The sequence below is a fragment of the Pristiophorus japonicus genome, unplaced genomic scaffold (genome assembly GCF_044704955.1).
Source record: "Pristiophorus japonicus isolate sPriJap1 unplaced genomic scaffold, sPriJap1.hap1 HAP1_SCAFFOLD_170, whole genome shotgun sequence".
NCBI classification, from domain to species: Eukaryota; Metazoa; Chordata; class Chondrichthyes; family Pristiophoridae; genus Pristiophorus; species Pristiophorus japonicus.
The window spans coordinates 1,272,806-1,285,096 of record NW_027251383.1 but is presented as its reverse complement, the minus strand read 5'-3'; the positions used below and the strand labels follow the sequence as shown (position 1 = coordinate 1,285,096).

The following is a 12,291-nucleotide window of genomic DNA, read 5'->3' as shown; positions in this document are numbered from 1 at the left end:
TATCAAAGTTACTTCCCAAACCGGGAAACGATCCCGGGTGGCTGTAGCGAAAGGAATGGTTTTGTGAAGCATTGAAAGATGCCCTGTAAATATCCCGCACTGCTAATTTAAACTCACGGTTATAATTTGTTTCAGTGCAAAAGAAGGCAGGCTCGAAGGGCCAAATGGCCGACTCCTGCTCCTGGTTCTTGTGTTCTTATGCAGAGCACAGAACAGATGATTAAATTATCAGCTCTCCCTCAGTTCGCATTTCTTTCATTGTGCAAAAGAAGAAAATGGGTTCATTAATGATGTTTTCCTGTGACAGCAACATAAATTTTAATGAACTGTTATCGATGAACATGGGGCTCAAACCCACGATCCTGAGATTAAGAGTCTCATGCTCTACCGACTGAGCTAGCCAGACTTCTCAACATCTACCCTGTCAATCCCCTTTAGAATATTGTCCGTTTCAACGAGATCACCTCCGAGTCTTCGAAACCCCAGAGAGAATTGGCATATTCGACACAATCTCTCATCATAGGACAGCCCTCTCATCCCAGGAATCAATCTGTTGAACCTCTGTTGCACCACCTCCAAGGCAAGTGTGTCCTTCCTCAGATAAGGACTATGGGCGAATATCCTGTTTTTCTGCTGATTCTACTTCCTCCTCCTTTGATAGTCCTTCTCTGTACATTCTGTATTCTGCTTGGTTCTCTACTGAAATATGAGCCTGAAGTTTATCACAAGCTTCCGTTTTTGTGTTTTAGTTGACCTTCATTCATCCACCGAGCTGTAGCTAACTATCATGCTATTTCTGCACCCTGCATGAGAACGTGTCTAGTCGTTACCCGATCTATCTCATTTTTGAAAGTCTCCCAATGTCCCTTTCAACTCATAAAATTAGTCCTCCTACAGTTGGGTATTTTCACACATGATTATACCTTCTCCTTTTCCATAACTACTCTAAACCTAATGATATTGTGATCACTGTTTCCTCAATGCTCCTCCACAGAAACATGCTCTACTTAATCCATTTCCGAGATCCAGAACTGCTTTCTTCCCCATCGTGCTGGAAACATACTGATCGAGAAAGTTCTAATACAGATTTCAGGAAATCCTCCCCTGCATTTTCCCTTTGCATGGTTATTTTCCCAGTTTACGTTGAAGTCCCACATTAGCACGACAGATCTTGAATCTTTCTGCATTTTACCTAAATTTACACCTCTTTATCCTTCCCACTATTAGGTGGCCGATAACATAATCGCTCATCTAACTTTCTACAGGCACATTCATTTAAAAAAGAATGTCGGATGGGAATAGGGCCACAAATCGATGGACAATATTAAATCACATGAACCGATGGAAAAATGACATAAAATATGAAATAATTACTTTGCCTCTGTATTTACCAGGGACACAGGGCAGATGGACATGTGGTGGAATAATGTACGGGAAATTATATAACTGCAATAAGTAAAGAGGAGAAATATTAAATGAAAAACCAAATGAAAGGAGGATTGAACCCCTGGTCTGGATGGATTACATCCATACACTTTAAAATAATTCAGCGAAGAGATAGCAGGAGCACTATTACAAATATTTAATGATTAGTTTGAAAAATGTGTCGTGTCAGAGGAATGGCGGATAGCTAACGTAATACATATATTTGAGATGGAAGATAGAACATGTGCGGGGAACTATGGACCAGTCAGTGGAACTTCGGTGGTAGGAAAATAATGGAATCCCTACTAAAGTAGAGAATTGAAGAATATCTATAAACCAAAAATATAATTATGTATAATCAGCGTGGATTCAAAAGCAAAAGTCTTGCTTGACCAACTTCTTTGATTTCATTGAAGAAGTAACAGGAAGAGTAGACCAGGGTAATGTGGTCGATATAATATACTTAAATTTCCAAAAAGTCTTTGATGAGGTAACACATATTAGAATAATGAATAAGGTCAGAGCTTGCGGTGTTAGGGGACAAGTCGTGGAATGTATAGCGAGCTGACCCCAAGACAGAAAGCAGCAGTAAAGGACTGTTATTCTGAGTGCAGAAGGTGTAAAGTGGGCTCCCATGAGGATCAGTGTGGGACCAATGCTGTTCACAATTTAAATTGTCCATTTAGACTTTGGAATCAAAAAGACAATTTCTACACTTTCAGATGAGGCCAAATTGGGGTGGGGCTGATAGACATTATTGAGGAGGACTGCAACAAACTACAACAAGACATTAATAATCTTGTAGACTGGACATTGAATTGGCAAATTCAATCCAACACAGACAGAGTGAGGTCATATACTTTGGTAAGAAAGATAAGGTCAAATACTACGTGAGAATAAGAATCTAAGTGAGGTCAAGGAGCAAAGGGATCTCAGAGTAGAAATACAAATAAACAGTAAAGGTCGTGATGCGGGTTATACATCCATAAAAAGAAAATGGAGCACCAAGGGTTAATTCAAGATGGATAGTGTTGAAAAGTAGTGAAGTTCTGTTGAACTGGTACCAAACTTTCTTTGGACCACACTTGCAGTACACTGTACAATTCTCATCGCCGTGTTATAAGAACATAAGAACATAAGAACATAAGAATTAGGAACAGGAGTAGGCCATCTAGCCCCTCGAGCCTGCTCCGCCATTCAATAAGATCATGGCTGATATGGTCGTGGACTCAGCTCCACTTACCCGCCCTCTTCCCGTAACCCTTAATTCCCTTATTGGTTAAAAATCTATCTATCTTTGACTTGAAAACATTCAATGAGCTAGCCTCAACTGCTTCCTTGGGCAGAGAATTCCACAGATTCACAACCCTCTGGGAGAAGAAATTCTTTCTCAACTCGGTTTTAAATTGGCTCCTCCGTATTTTGAGGCCGTGCCCCCTAGTTCCAATCTCCCCTACCAGTGGAAACAACCTCTCTGCCTCTATCTTGTCTATCCCTTTCATTATTTTAAATGTTTCTAAAAGATAACCCCTCATCCTTCTGAACTCCAACGAGCAAAGACCCAGTCTACTCAATCAATCATCATAAGGTAACCCCCTCATTCCTGGAATCAGCCTAGTGAATCGTCTCTGTACCCCATCCAAAGCTAGTATATCCATCCTTAAGTAAGTTGACCAAAACTGCACGCAGTGCTCCAGGTGCGGCCTTACTAATACCTTATACAGTTGCAGCAAGACCTCCCTGCTTTTGTACTCCATCCCTCTCGCAATGAAGGCCAACATTCCATTTGCCTTCTTGATTACCTGCTGCACCTGCAAACTAACCTTTTGGGATTCATGCACAAGAACCCCCAGGTCCCTCTGCACCACAGCATGTTGTGATTTCTCCCCATTCAAATAATATTCCCTTTTACTGTTTTTTTTCCCCAAGGTGGATGACCTCACACTTTCCGACATTGTATTCCATCTGCCAAACCTTAGCCCATTCGCTTAACCTATCCAAATCTCCTTGCAGCCTCTCTGAGTCCTCTACACAACCCGCTTTCCCACTAATCTTAGTGTCATCTGCAAATTTTGTTGCACTACACTCTATCCCCTCTTCTAGGTCATCTATGTATATTGTAAACAGTTGTGGTCCCAGCACTGATCCCTGTGGCACACCACTAACCACTGATTTCCAACCAGAAAAGGACCCATTTATCCTGACTCTCTGCTTTCTGTTAGCCAGCCAATTCTCTGTCCATGCTAATACATTTCCTCTGACTCCGCGTACCTTTATCCTCTGCAGTAACCTTTTGTGTGGCACGTTATCTCATGCCTTTTGGAAATCTAAATACACCACATCCATCGGTACACCTCTATCCACCATGCTCGTTGTATCCTCAAAGAATTCCAGTAATTGCATGGCCACTATGGTCAGATGTTCGACCCCAGTCAACGAACGACACTCAATAGTGTTGTACAATGACAGATAGTCCCAGTAATACAGATTTAGTCCGATCAGATATTGCAGTCTGCCCAGTGCCTCTCAGTTCTCACAACTCTATTGTGACAGCGAATCCCAGTAAGAAACAAACTTTAGAGAGCTTTTAGTGCCGATGGCAGGTGCAAGTATACAAAGTGTTCCAACAACAGCAATAACTTCATCATTTGCGTGTTTGCAGAGTACAGAGTTACGGTTTCTGTTAAAGGAACGGCATAAATGAGCAATGGGAATTTGGCTAATGTGGATTTCCGATTTATTGAAATTATGTCACTGCCCCTATCATTTAATGGTCATCACTACATTGTCAGATACAGAACAAGGCCAAATATGGATCACACACAGAGTTACACAACGTCAATGACTACAATCACTGACCAGGAAGAGTAGTGACTGCAAGGATCACGTAGAATATTTTATCAATGATGGAAAATGTCGCAGGCATTGTCATGTATTCAACCAGCATTGTAACCCATGTATAAACTGACCTAAGTTGTACAATGTGAGAACACTGACCACTGGGTGGGAGACACTCCTAACCTGGACCTTCAGGTATAAAAGGGGAAGCTCCACCCACCTTCATCACTTGAGTGCTATGGAATAAAGGACAGGTCACAGACTGACCTTCTCTCAAGCATAGGCCTTGTATGCATTTATACTGTGAAGTAAGGACGTATCAATGGCGACAAGAAACTGGGATTTAAACCACGCGAGCATGGCCACTAGCAGAACAGACGAGAGGTACTGTGTTAAGGAATGGTTGGGACAGAGATTCAACATTGTTAAAGCAGCACACAGTTCTCCAGGCAGACAAGGGCAGTCAGGCATGCCCCAACATGTAGTCGAACCCAGAGGGGGAGTTCGACAGAGACAATGGCAAGCTAAACAGCGATTCACGCCATTGCAAGAGACAATGCGGCCAGTAATGGGGCCATCAACACCTGTTAATAGTGCACTCAAGGACAATAACAGGGGCAGTCAGGGACGATCGGCTGGCAAGGGACCTTTTGTTTCAAACCGTAACTCATGCTGGAGGCGTGGAGGCATACATTCAGCCGGAGTTTGTAGAGATGAGCAAAATGCCTGCAGAAATTGCAGAAATGGACACTGGGGGAAATCGCTGGAAGCTGAAGTTCAGCGAGTTCATGTGGAGCACGTATACAGTTCATACACCAGGACGCCACCAATAATGATGAAAGTGCTCCTCAATGGCATCCCAGTATCAATGGAGTTAGACACGAGTGCCAGCCAGTCCCTGATGGGTATCAAACAGTTCAAAAAGTTGTGGGCATCCAAGGCCAGGAGGCCAAAATTATCGCCGATTGACGCACAGCTACGGACTGACACCAAGGAGATCATTCCGGTGCAAGGCAGCGCCACGGTAGTCGTCACCCACAAAGATTCAGAGAACAGGTTGCCACTCTGGATTGTCCCATAGGACGGTCCCGCACTACTGGGGAGGAGTTGGCTTGCTGTCATGAACTGGCAATGGGGCGATGTCAATGCACTTTCCTCTGTGGAGCGAGTATCATGCTCACAGGTCCTGGACAAATTTGACTCATTATTTCAACCCGGCATTGGCACTTTCATGGGGGCCAAGGTAGTGATTCACATAAACCCGGACACCAGACCAGTACACCACAAGGCCAGAGCGGTGCCGTACGTGATGCGGAAAAAGATAGAAGGCGAATTGGACCTCCTCCTGAGGGAAGGCATCATCTCGCCAGTCGAATTCAGTGACTGGGCGAGCCCGATTGTGCCGGTGCTCAAGGCGGATGGGTCAGTCAGGATATGTGGCGATTACAAGGCCACCATCAATCGGGTGTCACTCCAAGACCAGTACCCACTACCGGGAGCGGAGGACCTCTTTGCGACGCTATCCGGTGGCAAACTTTTTTCAAAATTGGACCTGACCTCAGCTTACATGACCCAGGAGCTGGCGAGTGAGTCGAAGAAGCTGACCACCATCACGACACACAAGGGGTTGTTTGAGTACAACAGATGTCCGTTCGGGATTCGCTCGGTCGCCGCGCTCTTCCAACGAAATATGGAAAACCTCCTCAAGTCGATTCCAGGGACGGTGGTTTTTCAGGACGACATCCTCTTTACGGGTTACGATACTGAAGAACACCTCCACAACCTGGAGGAGGTGCTACACAGACTGGACAGGGTAGGGCTGCGACTGAAAACTGCGAAGTGCGTCTTCCTAGCTCCAGAGGTAGAATTCCTGGGGATGAGGGTAGCAGCAGACGGGATCAGCCCAACTGCATCCAAGACGGAAGCGATCCAGAGAGCACCCAGACCCCACAACACGACGGAACTGCGTTCGTTGCTGGGGCTCCTGAATTATTTTGGCAACTTTCTTCCCAAATTGAGCACGCTGCTGGAGCCACTGCACGTGCTCCTATGCAAAGGTCGTGAATGGGTCTGGGGGGACAGCCAGGAAAGGGCTTTTAATAGAGCACGCAATTTGTTATGTTCCAACAATCTGTTAACGCTATATGACCCATGTAAGAAACTTGTGTTAACGTGCGATCTGTCGTCCTATGGTGTCGGGTGTGTGTTGCAGCATGTCAATGCCAAGGGTCAGTTACAGCCGGTAGCTTATGCCTCCAGAAGCCTGTCCCAGGCAGAAAGGGGCTACGGGATGCTGGAAAAGGTGGCGCTCGCATGTGTATATGTGGTAAAGAAAATGCACCAGTACTTGTTTGGCAGAAAATTTGAGCTGGAGACAGATCACAAATCCCTAACGTCCCTTTTGGCCGACAACAAGGCCATAAATGCAAACGCATCGGCCCGCATACAGAGGTGGGCACTCACGTTAGCCGCCTATGACTACACAATTCGGCACAGACCGGGCACTGAAAACTGAGCCGATGCACTCAGCAGGCTCCCACTAGCCACCACTGAGGGGGCTACCGAGCATGGTGCTGAGATGGTCATGGCTGTTGAAGCTTTCGGAAGCGAAGGCTCACCAGTGACAGCCCGTCAGATTAAAGTCTGGACAAATAGAGACCCGCTATTGTCTCTAGTCAAGAAATGTGTCCTGAATGGGGACTGGGCAGCCACGTACAGGGCATGCCCTGAGGAATTTAAACCATTTCACAGGGGCAGGGATTAACTCTCGATTCAAGCTGATTGCCTACTGTGGGGAAACCGCGTAGTCATCCCCCGGTTGGGCAGAGAGGTGTTCATCAGAGAACTCCACAATGGGCACCCGGGCATTGTCACGATGAAGGCAATTGCCAGGTCACAAGTTTGGTGGCCAGGGATAGACGCAGATCTGGAACTTTGTGTTCGCAGGTGCAACACATATGCCCAGCTGGGCCATGCGCCAAGGGAAGCCCCCCTTAGCCCCTGGCCAAGCCTTGGACACGCATCCATGTGGACTACGCAGGTCCTTTCATGGGGAAAATGTTTTTGTTTGTATTAGACGCCTACTCCAAATGGATCGAGTGTGACATTTTAAATTCAAGCACATCCTCTGCCACGGTAGAAAGTCTACGGGCAATGTTCGCCGCCCACAGTCTAGCGGACATCTTGGTCAGTGACAATTGCCCGTGCTTCACAAGCACTCAATTCCAGGACTTCATGGCAGTCAATGGAATTAACCATGTTAGAACGGCACCGTTCAAGCCGGCCTCAAACAGCCAGGCAGAACAAGCAGTGCAGATAATCAAACAGGGGATGCTCAGATTCCAAGGGGGTTCCCTACAAACCCGCTTATCACGCCTCCTGTTGGCCTATAGATCCCGACCACACTCGCTCACAGGGGTTCCACCCGCAGAGCTACTAATGAAAAGGACGCTCAAAACCCGATTATCCCTTATACACCCCACCATGAAAGAAATTGTCGAGAGCAGGCGCCAGTCACAATATTACTACCATGACAGGAATGCGAGGGCATGATGTATTGATGTAAATGATCCTGTTTTTGTCCTCAACTACGCTGCAGGGCACAAATGGCTCGCAGGCACTGTGGTTGCCAAAGAGGGAAATAGCTTTCTGGTAGTTAAACTTACCAATGGACAAATCTGCCGCAAACATGTGGATCAAACAAAAAGGAGGTTCAGCAACCCCATAGAAGAAGCAGAGGAAGAGAACGATATAGAGTTCACTTCACCACAGGTGACCGAACACCGGAACCAAAGGGAGGAGAGCCCAGTCACTGTGGGCAGTCCGGACAGGCCTGAGCCCTGCAAACAGCAGACACTCAGGCCAGCGCCCAACAACTGGAGCCCCAACTCAGGCGCTCTACAAGGGAGCGTAAACCACCAGAGAGACTCAACCTGTGATCCCAATAAGACTTTGGGGCAGGAGGTGATGTCATGTATTCAACCAGCATTGTAACCCATGTATAAACTGATCTAAGTTGTACACCGTGAGAACACTGACCACTAGGTGGGAGATACTCCTAACCTGGACCTTCAGGTATAAAAGGGGAAGCTCCACCCACCTTCATCACTTGAGTGTGAAGGAATAAAGGACAGGTCACAGACTGACCTTCTCTCAAGCATGGGCCTCGTGTGTATTTATACTGTGTAGTAAGGACGTATCAGGCATTTTCTGTGTTAAGCGATGCTGCCTCTTCATGCTTTAGGCAATCTCTCTGAATTAAACTCTGAAATATTCCCGGAGCCTTTCAATTATATCCTGTGGGCTCCCCACTGGGACAGTCAAGATGCAACAGAGTTGAAATTAGTTTCAGTTGTTTGAACAAGCACATTACGGCCGCTGATTTGAGTCCCTCATGACATCGAATATGTTTAAATGCAAAATTCCGAAATTGAAGCTAAACGTCCCCAAACTGGAAAATGTTGATCAGACTTATTAAATAATGTAATTGGAAACGCTGCTCTCTCTCCAATGGCCATGTTCCTTCAAGCACAATCAGACTCATTGTATTGATTGTATATTGTTCTGATGAATGTTTTGCACTCTTCTGTGTTAATTCAGTGATTACTTTCCAAATGATAGCTGAGTCTCTCGGGTCTGCTCTACTTCACTGCGGTATGCTGCTGCCTACTATAACTCTGGATATGTAATTCTCAATTAAAGTGCAGTGCTCATTTTACTGTCGAACACTCATTTGTTCTAACTTAGAGTCAGCAATGAGTAAGGATCCATTTTTCCACAGCACCTCAAACAAATACAGCATGTCAAATCAATTAATGAAACACCTCGAACTAATAAAATAAGGTGCAATTTTCCTTCATAGTATAAATCTTAAATGTACAGTTTCATTCTGGGTAATCTGCGATATACGCCTTCAAAGGCAATGGGAAAACATCGCCAGGGTGCAAAATAATTTGTTCTGGGCTCTGCATGTTTGTAATGTAGACAGATTTGCTGCTGATACAAAGATATGGTGGGAAAGCAAGTTGTGAGGAGGACGCAAACAATCTGCAAAGCAATATAGATAGGGTCAGTGAGTGAGCAAAAAATTGGCAGGTGCAGTATAATGTGGGAAATATGAGGTTATCCACTTTGGTCGGTAAAACAAAAAAAGCTAATAATTACTTAAATGGGGAGAGATTACAAAATGCTGTGGAGCAGAGGCATCTGGGAGTCCTTTTACAGAAGAACATAAGAAATAGGAGCAGGAGTAGGCCGTACGACCCCTCGAGCCTGCTCCGCCATTCAATAAGATCATGGCTTATCCGATCATGGACTCAGCTCCACTTCACTGCCCGCTCCCCATAACCACTTATCCCCTTATCATTTAAAAAGCTGTCAATTTCTCTCTTAAATTTATTCAATGTCCCAGCTTCCACAGCTCACTGAGGCAGGGAATTCCACAGTTTTACAACCCTCTGAGAGAAGAAATTTCTCCTCATCTCAGTTTTAAATGGGTGGCACCTTATTCTAAGATCATGCCCTCTAGTTCTAGTCTCCCCATCAGTGGAAACATCCTCTCTGCATCCACCTTCTCAAGCCCCCTCATAATCTTACACGTTTCGATAAGATCACCTCTCATTCTTCTGAATTCCAATGAGTAGAGGCCCAACCTACTCAACCTTTCCTTATAAGTCAACCCCCTCATCTCCAGAATCAAACTAGTGAACCTTCTCTGAACTGCCTCCAAAGCAAGTATAGCCTTTCGTAAATATGGAAAACAAAACTGCATGCAGTATTCCAGGTGTGGCCTCACCAATACGTTATACAGCTGTCGCAGGACTTCCCTGCTTTTATACTCCATCCCCTTTGCAATAAAGGCCAAGATACCATTGGCCTTCCTGATCACAAAAAGTTAGCATGCAGATACAGCAAGTAATTAGGAAGGCAAATGGAAAGTTGGCCTTTATTTCAAGGGGGATGGAATATAAAAGTACGGAAGTCCTGCTACAACTGTACAGAGCACAGGTGAAACCACACCTGGAGTACTGCGTACAGTTTTGCTCTCCTCATTTCAGGAGGGATAAACTTACATTGAGGGCATTTCACAGAAGGTTCACAAGGTTGTCTTATGAAGAATGGTTGAACAGGTTGGGATCTACCTATTGGAGAATAGCAGAGTGAGAGATGATATCTTTGAAAGGTGTAAGATTCTGAGGGGGCTAGACAGGGTAGATGCAGAGAGGATGTTTCCCCTCGTGGGGGAATCTAGAACGAGGGGACATAGTTTCAGAATAAGGGGTTGCCCATTTAAAATGGGGATGAGGAGGAATTTCTTCCCTCAGAGGGGCGTGAATCTTTGTATTTCTACCCCTGAGAGCTGTGGAGGCTCGGTCATTGAATATATTTAAGGTGGAGGTAGACAGAATTTTGAACGATATGGGAGTCAAGGGATAGGCGGAGATGGTAGGGAAGTGGAGCTGAGGCCAAGATCAGATCAGCCATGATCTCACTGAATAGTGGAACAGGCTCGAGGGGCTAAATGGCCTCCTCCTGTTCCTATGTCCCTCTGTGTAAGGTCTGGGAAACACACGGTGGTGATCTTTGGAATCTTCAACTAAATGGTGTTGTTTTAAAGGGGATGCAGAAACAGAGAAACCGAGAGATTTACACACAGCAATATTTGAAGGTGGGTAGAAAAGTTGATAAGGTTACTAAAAAAGAATACAGGACCCGGGGAGCGTCGAGAGAGGCGGGAGTCGAGAGAGGCAGCGGCCTATAAAAGGCTCAGCCATCCGGGGAGCGTCGAGAGAGGCGGCAGTCGAGAGAGGCAGCGGCCTATAAAAGGCTCAGCAGTCCGGGGAGCGTCGAGAGAGGCGGGAGTCGAGAGAGGCAGCGGCCTATAAAAGGCTCAGCCGTCCGGGGAGAGTCGAGAGAGGCGGGAGTCGAGAGAGGCAGCGGCCTATAAAAGGCTCAGCAGTCCGGGGAGCGTCGAGAGAGGCGGGAGTCGAGAGAGGCAGCGGCCTATAAGAGGCTCAGCAGTCCGGGGAGCGTCGAGAGAGGCGGGAGTCGAGAGAGGCAGTGGCCTATAAAAGGCTCAGCAGTCCGGGGAGCGTCGAGAGAGGCGGGAGTCGAGAGAGGCGTGACTTGTGCAGCTGCAGCTGAGAGAAGTCAAAAAAGAAGTAGAAAGAAATCAAAAGGTGACGTCACAGCCAACGTGGTAAGTGATTGGCTGCTGATTGGTGAGTAGTTTTTCTTTTTCTTTATTAGTCAGTAACTTTTAACATTGTTGTCGGCAATTTAAGTGTATCTGAGGGTTAAGTCATGGCAGGACAGCTCGGTCATGTGATATGCTCCTCCTGTATCATGTGGGAACACGGGGACAATACCAGTGTCCCTGACGACTACATGTGCGGAAAGTGTGACCACCTCCGGCTACTGACGGTCCGCGTTGCGGAGTTGGAGCTGAAGGTGGATTCACTCTGGAGCATCCACGATGCTGAGAATAACGTGAGTATCACGTGTAGCGAGTTGGTCTTACGGCAGGAGAAGGGTCCACAGCCAGTGAGGGAATGGAAGACCAGCAGGAAGAGTAGTGCAAGGAAGGTAGTGCAGGGGTCCCCTGTGGTCATCCCACTGCAAAACAGATACACTGCTTTGAGTGCTGTTGAGGGGGATGACTCATCAGGAGCGGGCAGCAGCAGCCAAGTTCATGGCACCGTGGCTGGCTCTGTTGCACAGGAGGGCAGGAAAAAGAGTGGGCGAGCGACAGTGATAGGGGATTCAATTGTAAGGGGAATAGATAGGCGTTTCTGCGGCCACAACCGAGACTCCAGGATGGTATGTTGCCTCCCTGGTGCAAGGGTCAAGGATGTCTCGGAGCGGGTGCAGGACATTCTAAAAAGGAAGGGAGAACAGACAGTTGTCGTGGTGCACGTTGGTACCAATGACATAGGTAAAAAAAGGAATGAGTTCCTACGAAATGAATTTAAGGAGCTAGGAGCTAAATTAAAAAGTAGGACCTCAAAAGTAGTAATCTCGGGATTGCTA

At 46.3% G+C, this 12,291-nt stretch overlaps 1 non-coding gene across 1 annotated transcript; it reads right to left on the bottom strand.

The window, feature by feature from the left end:
• Positions 1-333: 333 nt before the first annotated feature.
• On the bottom strand, positions 334-402 carry trnak-cuu (transfer RNA lysine (anticodon CUU)). Its single transcript has one exon. It is a non-coding gene; the product is annotated as a tRNA-Lys (tRNA).
• Positions 403-12,291: the final 11,889 nt, after the last annotated feature.